The 18,284-nt window shown below is 45.6% G+C and overlaps 1 pseudogene across 1 annotated transcript in view; it reads right to left on the bottom strand.

Annotated features, from left to right (window-relative positions):
* Nucleotides 1–5,532: 5,532 nt before the first annotated feature.
* The window catches only part of LOC311107865 (chloride channel protein 1-like), a 27,443-nt pseudogene continuing 14,691 nt past the window's right edge, over nucleotides 5,533–18,284 (bottom strand). Inside the window, exons 8-17 of the transcript in view lie at nucleotides 17,977–18,086; nucleotides 16,869–17,082; nucleotides 16,624–16,757; nucleotides 16,277–16,431; nucleotides 16,003–16,084; nucleotides 15,412–15,491; nucleotides 14,900–14,944; nucleotides 14,621–14,725; nucleotides 14,426–14,512; nucleotides 5,533–6,066 (exon numbers count right to left, since the gene is read on the bottom strand). The product of the transcript in view is annotated as a chloride channel protein 1-like (transcript). The remainder of the gene's footprint in view (nucleotides 6,067–14,425; nucleotides 14,513–14,620; nucleotides 14,726–14,899; nucleotides 14,945–15,411; nucleotides 15,492–16,002; nucleotides 16,085–16,276; nucleotides 16,432–16,623; nucleotides 16,758–16,868; nucleotides 17,083–17,976; nucleotides 18,087–18,284) is intronic.

The following is an 18,284-nucleotide window of genomic DNA, read 5'->3' as shown; positions in this document are numbered from 1 at the left end:
ACCACACAAGTAAAAGGAAAAGGATAGTGGAATATCAACATTGTAAATCAATTATTAATTAATTATATTAATATTAATATAAATAGTGTGATCATTGAAATATTGGATATCAGAATATTGTTGTAAAATAATGCAAAGGACCTAATTTGACTGGGTCCAAGGAGAACATTGAAGTCAAACAGGCAATAGAACTGAATACTAGAACCAAACACTAGAACCAAACAGAACCGGTATCTTCCTACTCATGGTGACTACAGTGATGGAGCAAAACTCTACATGAGCCGAGTGTGATGTTTGAGTTAGCGTGTGTATTTCCCGAAGAGGAATGTGTGCATCCCAATGGAAGAATGGTAGTGAAGTTCGGAGACATGATAGAATAGTGGAATTTGCTTTGGAGATACTGGTCTGGAATATCTGTGCATGCATCACTAATAAAAACATAAACAATCACGATTATTATTATTATTATTATTATTATTATTTGACAGAGAACAACCTTCTCCTTTCACTCTGATGATTGTGTGAAATTTTTTTTAAGATAAAAAGGTTTATTGACTTGAATTAATTAATTTATTGATCGATTATTTTTGCAATGTTGGGACAATTTTTATTTTTCTACTGAACTATTGACACCCCCTCCAGTATAAGATAGAATATGTGTGGTTGATGTAAAGCAGTTTCGTGTTGGTTGGGGCTCTTTCTGATTGGGCAAACAGACAGTGATAATAATACCCTAGTGCAGGGGTTGAAACTTCTGGGCGGCTACATTGTGTTTGTGTGCAGGGTGTTCTTCCAGCCCAGCACTAATACAATCTTCAATGGCCACAATTAATTGTAATCAGTTGTGTTAAAGCTGGGCTGGAACAAAAACCTGCACACACTGACTGCATCCCTCCAGGACAAGGGTTAGGGTTTAGGTTACCCACCTCTTCCCTGAAGCTGCCCATCACAAAGCACACAATGATGGCATTTACATAGTCATAACCAGTCATGAAGATTCATGTCACTGCTGCCAAGATCACCCAGGCAATGACAACACAATCTCAACCATACAACTTCCTTCAGGCTACTAGTCATAAGTGTCCATCAGCTGTCATGAACATGTATGACATGTGTCTGCAAGACAATATGTATATTGGTGTTAGAACTAACCAGGGGTAGGAGTCTGTCCTGACCACGTGACCTGACCAGGAGAGACCCAGCGTCCCTACTTATAACAGATTGTTCTGGTGAGCTGCTACCTTGTGGTGTATTTGAGTTTGTGTTATACATTAGCCTTCACCTGTCTGTCTCAGACTGGCTCTGAGAGCTACAACCTTAAGGATGTCTTTACCCAATCACTCTTATTCATTTATTTATTTAATGATTATTTGGGGGGAGGAATAACATGACAGCCTGAACATAGTTTATTATTTTAAGTCTTTTTGAAGCAGTATTGTTCTGTGTGTTGTCCTTGGGCTTTCTGTAGTGATATACCTTTGACCCCAGAGAGATTGTTCTGATTAATTGAAAACACAAACATGGACGCAGAGAATGATACTACTTCAACGAAGATGTTTTATTGATCTTTTGACGATTAAGAACTTAATGAATGAATAAACTAATAACAAGAAGCCAAATGTATTTCCTTGGATGTTCCTGTTTATTGATTGTCTCTGTTGATTGATTGACTGATTGATTTCCAGTTGATTTCTCATTATGTATGATTCTACTGCCATCTTTCAATACATAACTTGTCTGGAGGCAGTCTTTTGCCTTTCTACACCTCTCTCTCTCTCTTTGTACCTGTTCTGTATATTTGTGTCTCTGTCCGTCCGAGTCTGTCTGTCCATGTAGTTGTCTGTTTTCTAGTTGGAATAATCACTGCCTGAAAACATTGCTTAAAAAATCTGACAGATTGACCAAAGGTGGATTTGAGGCAAACAGACATTTCAACAAAATGATGTGGTCAGTTGGAACTGTGTGGGACAGAACCCTGAGGTAAATACACTTGTATACAATTGGCTTGATTGAATGTTTTAATTTGAGATGATCAATGTAAACTGGCAACACCAGTGTATTAAAGCCCATACCTATGCATGCTTATGGGAAGGTTGTGACGGGATGGGTCTTCCACGTGATCTCCCCTCCCTTCCTCCTCGGCCGTAAACCTCTTTCTTTCTCTCTTCCTCCCACTCTCTCTTTTCCCCACACGAGCGATCACCCTCTTCCATCCCCTTCTCCTCTACTCCTCTCTCTTTCTTCTCCCCCCTCCTCCCCCTCTCTCCAAATAAAAATAAATACAGTGGAGAAACAGCAAATAAACACACAAAGAGAATCCTGATGTGTACGTGTGTGGACGTCTTTGAGAACAGACATCGTTTTTTATGTTGTGAGGATGAGGAACAAAAGCGTGTTTTTCTTTATGGTCAGTGAACACGGAGATGTAAAGCCTGCTGGGTCTTTGTGACGCAGTTTTTCTATCATGTTTCCATTCCCTCCCTATCAACCCCAAACACATATTCTAGGTGTCTTTCATCCTGAATACATGACAATGCATCCATCCTTCCTGCCTTCCATCATATATGGTAGTGTAGATAACTTGCTGATAGACATCAGGGATTCATTAAAGGAAAGACGGATAGATTTTTGAAATACTCATATAGGGCCCCAGCCTGGTAGACAGTTCTGTTTCTTGTTCAGCCAACTTCTTTGTCAAAAGCCATACCAAACATGACAATCACAGAAACAGCAGAAACCGTCCTGCAGGGGACTGGCAACTATGGTTGAAGTCTACAGTTAAACTCCCTGTCTGTCTGCCGTTGTCAGCCATTATGATGTCAGGAGAATGTTAACGTCAAACAAATTCCCAGAGACATGTTTCTTCTGGCTCCTCTCTGCTATTTACACAGGAACCTCTGTGTGTGTGTGTGTGGCGGAGACTAAAATACACTGTTGACCTTCTCATCTGGAATTGTTTATACGTCCACAGCCTTTTTAAAGACAAACTTTACGAGACTGGAGGGAACAGTCCATCTCTGGTATTATGCTGGAAATGATTATTGCCGTGCTCCGTTGTTGCTTATTTTAGAAAAAGTCCAATGAAATGTTACTGAAAACATTTAAATATTTATTGTATTCCATAAGAATAGTAGATAGGCATCGGTATGAACAATTTCAATATTTACTTTACAGTGGTTACAGTAATAATCTTAAACCTGTATATTCATTAATCAGTTAACGTTCAATCGCTCTGATCAAATATACAGTATTCAGACCTCTTGACTTTTTCCACATTTTGTTAAGTTACAGCCTTATTCTAAAATTGATTAAATTAAATAAAAATCCTCAGCAATCTACACACAATACCCCATATTGACAAAGCGAAAACAGGTTTTTAGAAATGTTTGCAAATCTATTAAAAATAATAAACTGAAATACCTTATTTACATAAGTATTTAGACCCTTTGCTATGAGACTCGAAATTGAGCTCAGGTGCATCCTGTTTCCATTGATCATCCTTGAGATGTTTCTACAACTTGATTGGAGTCCACCTGTGTTAAATTAAATTGATTGGGCATGATTTGGAAAGGCACACACCTGTCTATATAAGGTCCCACAGGTGACGGTGCATGTCAGAGCAAAAACCAAGCCATGAGATCGAAGGAATTGTCCGTAGAGCTCCGAGACAGAACCTTCCAAAAGGACAACCATCTCTGCAGCACTCCACCAATCAGGCCTTTATGGTAGAGTGGCCAAACGGAAGCCACTCCTCAGTAAAAGGTACATGACAGCCCACTTGGAGTTTGCCAAAAGGCACCTAAAGACTCTCAGACCATGAGAAACAAGATTCTCTGCTCTGATGAAACCAAGATTGAACTCTTTGGCCTGAATGCCAAGCATCACGTCTGGAGGAAACCTGGCACCATCCCTACGGTGAAGCATGGTGGTGACAGCTGTGGGGATGTTTTTCAGCGGCAGGGACTGGGAGACTAGTCAGGATCGAGGCAAAGATGAATGGAGCAGAGCGCTCCTTGATGAAAACCTGCTCCAGAGCGCTCAGGACATCAGACTGGGGCGAAGGTTCACCTTCCAACAGGACAACAACCCTAAGCACACAGCCAAGACAACGCAGGAGTGGCTTTGGGACAATTCTCTGAATGTCCTTGAGTGGCCCAGCCAGAGCCTGGACTTGAACCCGATCAAACATCTCTGGAGAGACCTGAAAATAGCTGTGCAGCAACGCTCCCCATCCAACCTGACAGAGCTTGTGAGGATCTGCAGAGAAGAATGGGAGAAACTCCCCAAATACAGGTGTGCCAAGCTTGTAGCTTCATACCCAAGAAGACTCGATGCTGTAATCGCTTCCAAAGGTGCTTCAACAAAGGGTCTGAATACTTACGTAAATGTAATATTTCTGTATTTTTTTAATTTTATAAATTTGCATACATTTCTAAAAAAAAGGTTTTGCTTTGTCATTATGGGGTATTGTGTGATAATTGATGAGGGGGGGGGGAAACAATTTAGTTCATTTTAGAATAAGGCTGCAACGTTAACAAAATGTGGAAAAAGTCAAGGGGTCTGAATACTTTCCAAAGGCACTGTAAATCAGTCCATTGACAGACATTGAGTCATGATTTATGATGTGATTTCATTATCAAACATTTCATTGCTGTCATATTCAGTGTCATAAAGATACATGGAATTCACCAACAGTGATAGAGACCTACAGTACCATGTAGCTACAAACAGATATATTCATACACTCAACAATACCGGGAGAAGGAGACAAACCATGACAGGCACAGATCTGTGATATGAAGAACGTAGAACATCTGTCAATTTTTGTAGTTTTAAAGACATGGAGAGAGACCTGAGAAACTGAAATAGTGAAAAAGAGTAGGCTCTTAAGAGTAGGAAAACTGCTGAGATCCACAGCAAAATAAGGGAAGAGACTACCATCTTACAAAAAGTATTATTAGCTACCAGACGTTCCAAAACTACAAGTCCCAGAAGCACTGTGTGCACCTGTTCTTCCTGCTCTCCGTAAACTGAACATCTGTAGAGCCTCAAATGAGCCCGCACAGAACTCCATTACCCAGGATTCTCCTTGATACGCTCTCACTTGATTCACTCACCACTGAATGAGGTAAGTGAAGTGAGGCCAGAGAGGAGCAGTGGTCTAAGGCACTGGTCTAAGGCACTGCATCACAGTGCTAACTGTGCCACTAGAGATCCTGGTTCGAATCCAGGCTCTGTCGCAGCCGGCCGCGACCGGGAGACTCATGGGCGGCGCACAATTGGCCCAGCGTCGTCCAGGGTAGGGGAGGGAATGGCCGGCAGGGATGTAGCTCAGTTGATAGAGCATGGCGTTTGCAACGCCAGGGTTGTGGGTTCGATTCCCACGGGGGGCCAGTATAAAAAAAATATATATTCACTAACTGTAAGTCGCTCTGGATAAGAGCGTCTGCTAAATGACTAAAATGTAAAATGTAAAATGTAGGAGAAAGTCTTCATTTAAGAAACAGAATCCGCAGAATTCCATGTCGTCATCTAAATCGGCTCTTCAGAATCTTCTCTCTCCCTCTCTCCATCCATCTCCGGCACAGTAGGAAGGGATGACACAATGAAGACACGAGTGGAGGAGGAGGGTGGTGAGGTGGGGGAGGCGGGGGAGGAAGGCTCCTGAGGGGGACAGTGTGTCCCTCGGCTGTTGTTGCTCCTCACGCTGCTGGGGGTGGAGGTATCACACTCTGTACCTGCACTGGAGCCACCTGCTCCTCCTGCGTTCCCCCTGGGTTCCTCCTTAGCCTCATTCATGTCACCCTCTCCCTCTGTCCTAACCACCTCTCCCTCCCTCTTTCCTTCCTTAACCTCCCACCTAAACCCCTCGCCCTCCTCCTTCCTACTACCCCCTCCCTCCCTCTTCCCCCCCTCACCCCACAGCTCCCTCTCCCTGGTGGGGGAGGAGGGGGTGGAGGGGGGAGCCGCGTGCTTCTTGGCTTTACGGTTGGCATCTCTGAAACTGGCCAGAGGGGGGCGCAATCTCACCCCACTACGGGTGGAGCCCTCGATGGCCTTCTGCAACTGTGAGAGGTAAGAGAGAGGGAGAGCGAGGGAAATATTAAAGGGGAGAGATAAATATAGAGGGGAAGAAGAGAAAGGGAGAAGGGGGGGGAGCGAGTGAGCGAGTGAGCGAGCGAGAGATAAAGAAAGAGGGGAGGGAAATAGAGATCGAGATTGAGAGTGAGAGAGGAAGGGAAAGAGAGAAAGAGAGCAAATAGAAGTGGTTAACATAGCATGCTATAACACAGGCAAAGCATGTTAATACAGGTTTACTGTGACGCTGTGATAAGTCAGAGACGAACACAGTTGATGCTGTAACAGTGTGACTCACTATACGAGTACAACAGAACAGCAGCGTAACAGCCAACTGAACAGGCTCCATGTATTTGTATGTGTATTTATTATGGATCCTCATTAGTTCCTGCCAAGGCAGCAGCTACTCTTCCTGAGGTCCGGCAAAATCAAGGCAGTTATACCATTTTAAAAACATGACAATACATTCATAACAGATTTCACAGCACACTAAGTGTGTGCCCTCAGGCCCCTACTCCACTACCACATATCTACAACACAAAATCCATGTGTATGTGTGTGTATAGTGTGTATGTATGATTATTAATGGCGCCGGAGAAGATGGCTGCCGTTTTACAGCCCTCTAACCAATTGTACTATTATGTGTGTTTTTCCGCGTTATTTGTAATTTATTTTGTACATAATGTTTCTGCCATCGTCTCTTATAACCAAAAAGAGCTTCTGGATATCAGGACAGCGATTACTCACCTCGTATTGGACGAATAATTTTTCTTCAACGAGGCGGCCGCGAAGGATATCCTACAGACACCCGACAAGGCCCAAATCCCAGTCATTCGCATGAGGAAGAGACAGAGATATCGTGGACGTAGGTCGGGGTGCCTTGTAAGGATCCGACGGTGAGCGAGTAAACTGCCGCTCCCATCAATCCTATTAGCCAATCTTAAATCATTGGAGAATAAATTGGATGACCTAGGATTACGGTTATCCTACCAATGGGACATTAAAAACTGTAATATCTTATGTTTCACCGAGTCGTGGCTGAACGACGACATGGATAACATACAGCTAGCGGGCTATACGCTACATCGGTAGGATAGAACGGCTGACTCCGGTAAGACAAGGGGTGGCGGTCTGTGTATATTTGTAAACAACAGCTGGTGCACAAAATCAAATACTAAGGAAGTCTCGAGGTTTTGCTCGCCTGAGGTAGAGTATCTTATGATAAGCTGTAGACCACACTATTTACCAAGAGAGTTTTCATCTATATTTTTCATAGCTGTCTATTTACCACCACAAACCAATGCTGGCATTAAGATTGCACTGAATGAGCTGTATAAGGCCATAAGTCAACAGGAAAACGCTCATCCAGAGGCAGCGCTCCTAGTGGCCGGGGACTTTAATGCAGGGAAACTTAAATCCGTTCTACCTAATTTCTACCAGCATGTTAAATATGCAACCAGAGGAAAAAGAACTCTAGACCACCTTTACTCCACACACAGAGACACATACAAAGCTCTCCCTCGCCCTTCATTTGGCAAATCTGACCATAACTCTATCCTCCTGATTCCTGCTTATAAGCAAAAACTAAAGCAGGAAGCACCAGTGACTCGGTTAATAAAAAAGTGGTCAGATGACGCAGATGCTAAGTTACAGGACTGTTTTGCTAGCACAGACTGGAACATGTTCCGGGATTCCTCAGATAGCATTCAGGAGTACACCACATCAGTCACTGGCTTCACCAATAAGTGCATCGATGATGTCGTCCCCACAGTGACCGTACATACCCCAACCAGAAGCCATGGATTACAGGAAACATCCGCACTGAGCTAAAGGGTAGAGCTGCCGCTTTCAAGGAGCGGGACTCTAACCCGGACGCTTATAAGAAATCCCGCTATGCCCTCCGACGAACCATCAAACAGGCAAAGAGTCAATACAGGACTAAGATTGAATCGTACTACACCGGCTCTGACACTCGTCGGATGTGGCAGGGCTTGAAAACTATTACAGACTACAAAGGGAAGCACAGCCGCGAGCTTCCCAGTGACACAAGCCTACCAGACGAGCTAAACCACTTCTATGCTCGCTTCGAGGCAAGCAACACTGAAGCATGCATGAGAGCACCAGCTGTTCCGGATGACTATGTGATCACGCTCTCCGTAGCCGATGTGAGTAAGACTTTTAAGCAGGTCAACATTCACAAGGCCGCAGGGCCAGACGGATTACCAGGACGTGTACTCCGAGCATGTGCTGACCAACTGGCAAGGGTCTTCACTGACATTTTCAACATGTCCCTGACTGAGTCTGTAATACCAACATGTTTCAAGCAGACCACCATAGTCCCCGTGCCCAAGGACACTAAGATAACCTGCCTAAATGACTACCGACCCGTAGCACTGATGTCTGTAGCCATGAAGTGCTTTGAAAGGCTGGTCATGGCTCACATCAACACCATTATCCCAGAAACCCTAGACCCACTCCAATTTGCATACCGCCCCAACAGATCCACAGATGATGCAATCTCTATTGCACTCCACACTGCCCTTTCCCACCTGGACAAGAGGAACACCTACGTGAGAATGTTATTAATTGACTACAGCTCAGCATTCAACACCATAGTGCCCTCAAAGCTCATCACTAAGCTAAGGATCCTGGGACTAAACACCTCCCTCTGCAACTGGATCCTGGACTTCCTGACGGGCCGCCCCCAGGTGGTAAGGGTAGGTAACAACACATCTGCCACACTGATCCTCAACACGGGGGCCCCTCAGGGGTGCGTGCTCAGTCCCCTCCTGTACTCCCTGTTCACCCATGACTGCATGGCCAGGCACGACTTCAACACCATCATTAAGTTTGCCGACGACACAACAGTAGTAGGCCTGATCACCGACAACGATGAGACAGCCTATAGGGAGGAGGTCAGAGACCTGGCCGTGTGGTGCCAGGATAACAACCTCTCCCTCAACGTGACCAAGACAAAGGAGATGATTGTGGACTACAGAAAAAAAAAGAGGACTGAGCACGCCCCCATTCTCATCGACGGGGCTGTAGTGGAACAGGTTGAGAGCTTCAAGTTCCTTGGTGTCCACATCACCAACGAACTATCATGGTCCAAACACACCAAGACAGTCGAGAAGAGGGCACGACAAAGCCTATTCCCCCTCAGGAGACTGAAAAGATTCGGCATGGGTCCTCAGATCCTCAAAAAATTCTACAGCTGCACCATCAAGAGCATCCTGACTGGTTGTATCACCGCCTGGTATGGCAACTGCTTGGCCTCCGACCGCAAGGCACTACAGAGGGTAGTGCGTACGGCCCAGTACATCACTGGGGCCAAGCTTCCTGCCATCCAGGACCTCTATACCAGGCGGTGTCAGAGGAAGGCCCTCAGAATTGTCAAAGACTCCAGCCACCCTAGTCATAGACTGTTCTCTCTGCTACCGCACGGCAAGCGGTACCGGAGTGCCAAGTCTAGGTCCAAAAGACTTCTCAACAGCTTCTACCCCCAAGCCATAAGACCCCTGATCAGCTAATCATGGCTACCCGGACTATTTGCACTGCCCCCCCACCCCATCTTTTTACGCTGCTGCTACTCTGTTAATTATGTATGCATAGTCACTTTAACTCTACCCACATGTACATATTACTTCAACTACCTCAACTAGCCGGTGCCCCCACACATTGACTCTGCACCGGTACCCCCCTGTATATATAGCCTCCCTACTGTTATTTTATTTTACTTCTGCTCTTTTTTTCTCAACACTTTTTTTGTTGTTGTTTTATTTTACTTTTTTATTAAAAATAAATGCACTGTTGGTTAAGGGCTGTAAGTAAGCATTTCACTGTAATGTCGGCACCTGTTGTATTCGACGCATGTGGCCAATAAAATTTGATTTGATTTGATTTGATTTATGTTATTTTGTGTGTATGCATGTGTCTGTGCCTATGTTTGTGTTGCTTCACAGTCCCCGCTGTTCCATAAGGTGTATTTTGATCAGTTTTTTAAATCTGATTCTACTGTTTGCATCAGTTACCTGATGTGGAATAGAGTTCCATGTAGTCATGGCTTTATGTAGTACTGTGCGCCTCCCATAATCTATTCCGGACTTGGGGACTGTGAAGAGACCTCTGGTGGCATGTCTTGTGGGGTATGCATGGATGTCTGAGCTGTGCGCTAGTAGTTCAAACAGACAGCTCGGTGCTTTCAACATGTCAATACCTCTCACAAATACAAATAGTGATGAAGTCAATCTCTCCTCCACTTTGAGCCAGGAGAGATTGACATGCATATTATTAATGTTTGTTCTCTGTGTACATCCAAGGGCCAGCTGTGCTGCCCTGTTCTGAGCCAATTGCTATTTTCCTAAGTCCCTCTTTGTGGCACCTGACCACACGGCTGAACAGTAGTCCAGGTGCGACGAGCCTGTAGGACCTGCCTTGTTGATAATGCTGTTAAGAAGGTAGAGCAGCGCTTTATTATTGACAGACTTCTCCCCATCTTAGCTACTGTTGCATTATTATGTTTTGACCATGACAATTTACAATCCAGGGTTACTCCAAGCAGTTTAGTCACCTCAACTTGCTCAATTTCCACATTATTGATTACAATATTTAGTTGAGGTTTAGGGTTTAGTGAATGATTTGTCCCAAATACAATGCTTTTAGTTTTTGTAATATTTAGGACTAATTTATCCCTTGCCACATATTCTGAAACAAACTGAAAGTAAGGAGCCTATACAGCTGCCTTGGGGAATGCCCGATTCTACCTGGATTCTTTTGGAGAGGCTTCCATTAAAGAACACCCTCTGTTTTGTCTTAGACAGGTACAGAGCCATGAAAAAGTATTTGCCCCCTTTTCTCTACTTTTGTATATTTTTGATATTGAATGTTATCAGATCTTCAACCAAAACCTAACATTAGATCAAGGGAACCTGAGTGAACAAATAACACAACAATTACATACTTATTTCATAAGAAAAGTTATGCAACACCCAATGCCCTTGTGTGAAAAATTAATTGTCCCCTTACACTCAATAACTGGTTGTGCCAACTTTAGCTGCAATAACTCCAACCAAACCCTTCCTGTAGTTGTTGATCAGTCTCTCACGTCGCTGTGGAGGAATTTTGGCCCACTCTTTCATGCAGAACTGCTGTAACTGTCACGCCCTGGCTCTGGGGACTCTAATATGTTGAGCCAGGGTGTGTATAGTCTATGTGTGTTCTAGGTTTCACTTTCTGGTTTTGTAGATCTATGTTGGCCAGGGTGGCTCCCAATCAGAGACGGCTGTAGCTCGTTGTCTCTGATTGGGAGTCATACTTAGGTAGCCGTTTGGCACTCATTCATTGTGGTTTCTTGTTCTTATTTGGTTTGTGTATTACCATTGACTGTCACGTCATCGTTTTGTTGTTTTGATCGTGTGATCATTATCTAAATAAATATGTTCGCCTTCAACGCTGCGCCTTGGTCCTCCTCTATGTATGACGATCGTGACAGAAGAAACCACCAAGATTTGACCAAGCAGCGTGTCCAGGAGCCATCGGCAGGGAGATCTCTAGCAGATCTCCTTCGCCTCCTCGACTGGGTCAAGCCGAGTGAGGAGGAGAAGGGCTTGACATTGTGGCAGAAGGGCGAAAGGCTGGCGAGGGACATGGAGACCTGGTCCACGGGTAGGAGAGACGCCCAGAAATTTTTTAGGGGGGGGCTAACGCCGTGGACGACGGGCCAGCAGGAGACCGCGGCAGAGCGGCCCAGCGGATTGGCAGAGGAGGCCGCCAGGTTACGGGGGCCACTGGTCGAAGAGGGGGTGGAAGGTGTAGAGGCACGGCGAGAGGTACTGGGGTGTGTTACCAGTCCGGTCCGGCCCATTCCAGATCCCTGCGTAGGACCAGTGGTGTGTGTCCCCAGTACGGTCCGGCCTGTTCCTGCTCCCCGCACCAAGTCAGTGGTGCGCTTCGTCAGCCCGGCTCGGCCCGTTCCTGCTCCCCGCACCAAGTCAGTGGTGCGCTTCGTCAGCCCGGCTCGGCCCGTTCCTGCTCCCCGCACCAAGTCAGTGGTGCGCTTCGTCAGCCCGGCTCGGCCCGTTCCTGCTCCCCGCACCAAGTCAGTGGTGCGCTTCGTCAGCCCGGCTCGGCCCGTTCCTGCTCCCCGCACCAAGTCAGTGGTGCGCTTCATCAGCCCGGCTCGGCCCGTTCCTGCTCCCCGCCCCAAGTCAGTGGTGCGCTTCGTCAGCCCGGCTCGGCCCGTTCCTGCTCCCCGCACCAAGTCAGTGGTGCGCTTCGACAGCCCGGCTCGGCCCGCTCCTGCTCCCCACACCAAGCCAGTGGTGTGCGTCGTCAGTCCGGCACGGCCCGTGCCTGTTCCACCGGTGGCTGGTCCGGCACCGGTCAGATGCTTCACGCCGGAGCTAGAGCAATCCGCTCCACCAGTGTGCAGTCCAGCTCCGGCCAGCGGGGCCAGACCGGACCAGGGGTACTTTGGGGGGTTGGAGAGGGAGCGGGGATCAGGCCCGGAGCCGGATCCGCCGCCTAAGCGGAGTGCCCACCCGGTCCCTCCCCTGTGGTGTTTGGTGGGCGCGGTCGGAGTCCGCGCCTTTAGGGGGGGGTACTGTCACGCCCTGGCTCTGGGGACTCTAATATGTTGAGCCAGGGTGTGTATAGTCTATGTGTGTTCTAGGTTTCACTTTCTGGTTTTGTAGATCTATGTTGGCCAGGGTGGCTCCCAATCAGAGACGGCTGTAGCTCGTTGTCTCTGATTGGGAGTCATACTTAGGTAGCCGTTTGGCACTCATTCATTGTGGTTTCTTGTTCTTATTTGGTTTGTGTATTACCATTGACTGTCACGTCATCGTTTTGTTGTTTTGATCGTGTGATCATTATCTAAATAAATATGTTCGCCTTCAACGCTGCGCCTTGGTCCTCCTCTATGTATGACGATCGTGACAGTAACTCAGAGACATTTGTGGGTTTTCAAGCATGAACTGCTCGTTTCAAGTCCTGCCACAACATCTCAGTTGGGATTAGGTCTGGACTTTGACTAGGCCATTTCAAAACTTCAAATGTGTTGCTTTTTAGCCATTTTCATGTAGACTTGATTGTGTGTTTTGGATCATTGTCTTGCTGCATGACCCAGCTGCGCTCCAGCTTCAGCTTACAGATGGATGGCCTGAGATTGCAGAGCAGAATTCATGGTTCCTTCTATTAAGGCAAGTCGTCCAGGTCCCGAGGCAGCAAAGCATCCCAAAAGCATCACACTACCACCACCATGCTTGACCGTTGGTATGAGGTTCTGACTGTGGAATGCAGTTTTTGGTTTTCGCCAGGCATAAAAAAAGGATCAATTTTTTTGTAAATTATAAACTCAGGTTACCTTTATCTAATATTAGGTTTTGGTTGAAGATGTGATAACATTCAGTATGAAAAATAAGCAAAAATAGAGAAAATCAGAAAGGGGGCAAATACTTTTTCACGGCACTGTAACTCTCGATCCACAATATAGCAGAGGATGTAAAGCCATAACACAAACGTTTTTTCAGCAGCAGATTATGATCAATAATGTCAAAAGATGCACTGAAGTCTAACAAAACAGTTCCCACAATCTTCTTAGTATCAATTTCTTTCAGCCAATCATCAGTCATTTGTGTATGTGCCATACATGTTGAGTGCCCTTCCCTATAAGCGTGCTGAAAGCAATTTGTTTACTGTGAAAGAGCATTGTATCTGGTCAAAAATGTTTTTCAAACGTTTACTAAGGGTTGGTAGCAGGCTGATTGGTCGGCTGTTTGAAACAGTAAAGGGTGCTTTGCTATTCTTGGGTAGTGGAATGACTTTTGCTTCCCTCCAGGCCTGAGGGCACACACTTTCCTGTAGGCTTAGATTGAAGAGATGGCAAATGGGAGTGGCAATGTAGTCCGATTTCATCCTTAGTAATTTTCCATCCAAGTTGTCAGTCCCAGGTGGTTTGTCATTGTTGATAGACAACAACAAAAAATTCAGCTCTTCCACACTCACTTTACGGAATAAAAAATTACAACGCTTGTCTTTCATAATTTGGTCAGTTATGCATGGATGTGTAGGTTCAGAGTTTGCTGTTGGCATGGCATGGCATGCCTCAGTTTGCTAATCTTGCCAATGTAATTACTGTGACACTGTGAGATCATCATCAGAGAACGATGACAGAGAGGCAGAACAAACGGACAAGCTGTGTGTCTGATGTTTCTAAAAGGAAGACTCGGCACACAGACAGAGAGACAGAGGGAGAGAGAGAGAGAGAGAGAGAGAGAGAGAGAGAGAGAGAGAGAGAGAGAGAGAGAGAGAGCGAGAGAGAGAGAGCTGGTGTGATGTGTGATCTCACCTCCTTCAGTGCTACGACGCCCACCAGTTTCCCAATGCTGGTAACATAGGCATGACTGAGACCCAGCAAGGAGAACAGAGTGTGGGTCTGCAAAAGAGAGAGGGGGGGCATATTTGTCAATATCCTACAGCATGTAGTGTTTATAATGGCTTAAAGTGGCTACATAAGAGCACAAGGTGATAGCTACAGTTATACCTTGTGTAGGGAGGTTCTCTCCACCAGCTGAAAGGGGGAGGGATCAATCCGTATCTCCTCCATACTGATTGGCTTATCCAACTCTTCTTCTTCCCAGGCTTTGATCTGCATTAGCCAATCAGAGAGCAGAGAGGGTGATTGACAATATAAAGAGGGAGTAATAATTTATGATATTTGATTCTACTCGTGGAATCCTTTTAGAGCTACATGAAGTGCCAGGTAAGGGAGTAGAGGTCAGGGATCAGGGGTTAGGGGTTAGGGGTCAGTGAGACACATTACCTCCTCTGAGGACATGGTGTCGGTGAGTGGAGGTGGGGTGGATTCCTGGAGAGAGGAAGAGAGAGAGAGGGAGAGTGAGAGAAAGAGAGAGAAAGAGAGAGAGTGAGAAAAGAGGGAGTGTGAGACAGAGAGAGGAGGGGTGGAGGGGTGGTGGTTTAGAGATTTTAGTTATTTTCACCCTCCAGGTTTACAAAGTGATGCCCCCTGGCGGTGCTATTCCTCTATCACACAGAATGACTAACCTGCTCATTACATATCACATCATACATTATAGCAAGGTCACACAATTGACTTGAGATTGTGTCCCCTAGTGGACAGAATGTGATATTGCTCCTCTATGAGTTACCAGAGGAAAGCTTGAGGTTGATGTTGGCCTTAACCACAGATCCAGGATCAGGTTGCCCTAACCCCAATCCAAACCTCAACCATTATGGGAATGAAAAACATCTCCTAATATATCTGACCCTGTATCAGTGGTTACGGCCAACCTCTATCTTGATATGGAATGATACCTGAGCTTCAGCCTGGCTGGTTGAAGAAGAGGAGAAGAGGCGCTGAAATGTTCTCTGCACAGACTGGAGGGAACGCTTCTCTGAAAAGACAGGACAGGACAGACATTTAGAAGTGAGTAAATTGGGTAAACATTCTCACTCCAACACTTATTTTTTTCTACAGAATGTGGTGGTTAATTGTTTTAAACAAACCCCATGAGCAATCGATAGAACAGTATCTCTAATTATGATTCTGCTGTGTTGATTGCTTATAACATTTTGAATCGCTAACAGCAAACCAACAAACCAACACTCTACACACACGTACACATGGATTTTGTATTGCAGATACAGTATGTGGTTGTAGAGTAGTGGCCTAAGGGGACACACTTAATGTGTTGTGAAAAGTGTTATGAATGTAATATTTAAAATAGTATATAACTGCCTTAATTTTGCTGGACACCAGGAAGGGTAGCTGCTGCCTTGGCAGCAGCTAATGGGGATCCTTAATAAATAAAAATACAAACATGGATGCACTAGTAACAAAATAGCAACAGTGGGTGCATCCCAATTCTATGTCATATTTTGACATTCTGTGTGATGTCATGTCACCTGAGCCGGTGTGATTGGTGGAGGGCTCCTGTGGTTTAGGGGATGGGAGGGGCCCGTTCTGTTCATCTTGTACAGGAGAGGTCTGGAGAACAGACAAAAGGGCTTTACTAAACACCACAGATAACCAAGTTCATAACCAAGTATTACATGATGTTGTGCATAATTATAATGCATTATAAATGTGTTTATAAAGGCATTATAAGTATACTGATATTTATGACGCTATTGTTCAATCATTCCATCTATCCAGCCATCCATCCTTCTATCCTGTCACCTCTCCTCCCTCCTCGTCTATGAAAGTGAAGGACTCCCAGCCCTGACCCGGTGACCCCTGACCCCTCTCAAAGGCACGCCTCTCGGCCGACAGCCACCAATCAGAGATGGCCTGTAGCTCTGTCCTCTCGATAGACCCCAATAGGATCATAGACTCTGAGGAAAAGACAGACAGGGGAAAGGGGGAAGGAGAGTGAGAGTAGAGAGAGAGAGAGAGAGAGAGAAAGAGAGAGAGAAAGAGAGAGCAAGAAAGAGAGCGAGAGAGAGAGAGGTCAAGAGAGAGATTTCAGTGGATGGATTTGTGTCATCTGTGGTGCATGGTATCAAACATTCTAGAACAAGTCTCACCTTTGGAGTCGACCAGAGGGATGGTTTTGAGGGAGGTGGAGTCTAGCAGATAGCCCAGCTCCCGATAGGTCGACTGGGAGGACAGGAAGTTCACCTTCCGCACCATCATGTCCTCCACAAAGATGTTGTACTTACTGAGGGAGGAGAGAGGCTATATGTGAACTGTGCTTGTTTGAGTCTTAATGGCACACAAGGTTTTATGTAAACTAGACCTGTTTGAGCCATAATATCGTCCATTCCAGTACCTGATGTGTCCAAGGCTGAGCTCGGGGAGGTATGGCAGTTTCTTGACCTGGATGATGGAGTCGTAGAGGGAGGGCTGCAGGCCCTGGGCCACCATGTTGGCCAGGATCACCGCCACCATCATGGGCAGGATGTGAGAGATCTGGCCTGTCAGCTCAAAACAGATCACAGCCGTGGACACCGTGTGGGTCACTGCCCCAGTCATGGCCGCGGCACCTGGGAGAAGGAGGGAGGGAGGGAGGTAGGGGGATGAGAAAGAGATGAGAAAGGAAGGGAGAGTATAGAGGGAGAGAAGGAGAGAAGGAGAGATCAGGAGTGACAACAAGGCAGAAAGAGAAGGAGAGATGGTGTTAAATTACATCATTGTAATATGACAGGGTAGTGGGCAGTGATTTTTGATATGTGTATATAATAAATACATCACATTCGACACGTAATAAGACTAAGCAATTGGCCTATTAAAATGTTTCTCTGACTCCAAAAAGATAATTAGTAATATGCAAGAGACTATGGTTACAGTAATAGGTAATGAAGAAATGTCTGAGAATAGATTCTAAATACAAGTGTATTTAATTACTTTGTAAAATGAATGGATTCACATACAAGGCATAAAGCTTAAGTTACAAGGCATTAACAAGCATTACAAGGCATTATTTTAAGCATGGCCAGAGAGAGAGAGAGAGAGAGAGAAACCATAGCCTGAAAGGCCCTGCCCCAAATGTTCATGGGGTGGAGAGAGAAATAAAGAATGTAAGTATCTCACCACAGCAGGTCAGGAACAAATAAGAAAAATAACAATTAACCTTTTATAAGCATCTGAGTTGATTGGACTCAAAATCTGAGTTGTTGACCAATAGTATTGCTGTAAAGTTAACCTCCAATCAGATATCAGACATACATGATGTAACCTCTGATTCTCAGAGGTGTGACAATGGGGGTTGGCAAGACCAACACAGAGAATGTTGAATTCCTAAGACAACACAGAGAATGTTGAATTCCTAAGACAACACAGAGGAAATTATTGTATACAGTTGATAAGAAGAGTGACTTCTGTGGTTGGGCTGCCCTACAACAGCAGCAAGGCATGATGAGACTTCAGAGGAGACTCACCAATGACAGCATAGCCCCCGGGGAGGATGCGATAAACTATCCCATCAAACAGGATACCGTTTGGGAAGAGAGTCGCCATGATCTCCCTACCAGACGCCCAAATGCTGCCCCTGGGGGAGAGGGGCGAGAGAGAAAGGAGAGAGAAAGGGAGAGAGAGAGAGAGAGAGAGAGAGAGAGAGAGAGAGAGAGAAAGAGAGAGAGAGAGAGAGAGAGAGAGAGAGAGAGAGAGAGAGAGAGAGAGAGAGAGAGAGAGAGGGAGAAAGAGAGAGAGAGAGAGAGAGAGAGAGAGAGAGAGAGAGAGAGAGAGA

Source organism: Coregonus lavaretus (assembly GCF_964263955.1).
Source record: "Coregonus lavaretus genome assembly, chromosome: 3".
NCBI lineage: Eukaryota > Metazoa > Chordata > Actinopteri > Salmoniformes > Salmonidae > Coregonus > Coregonus lavaretus.
The sequence above is the reverse complement of the archived record's forward strand: the minus strand, read 5'-3'. Positions and strand labels throughout refer to the sequence as shown.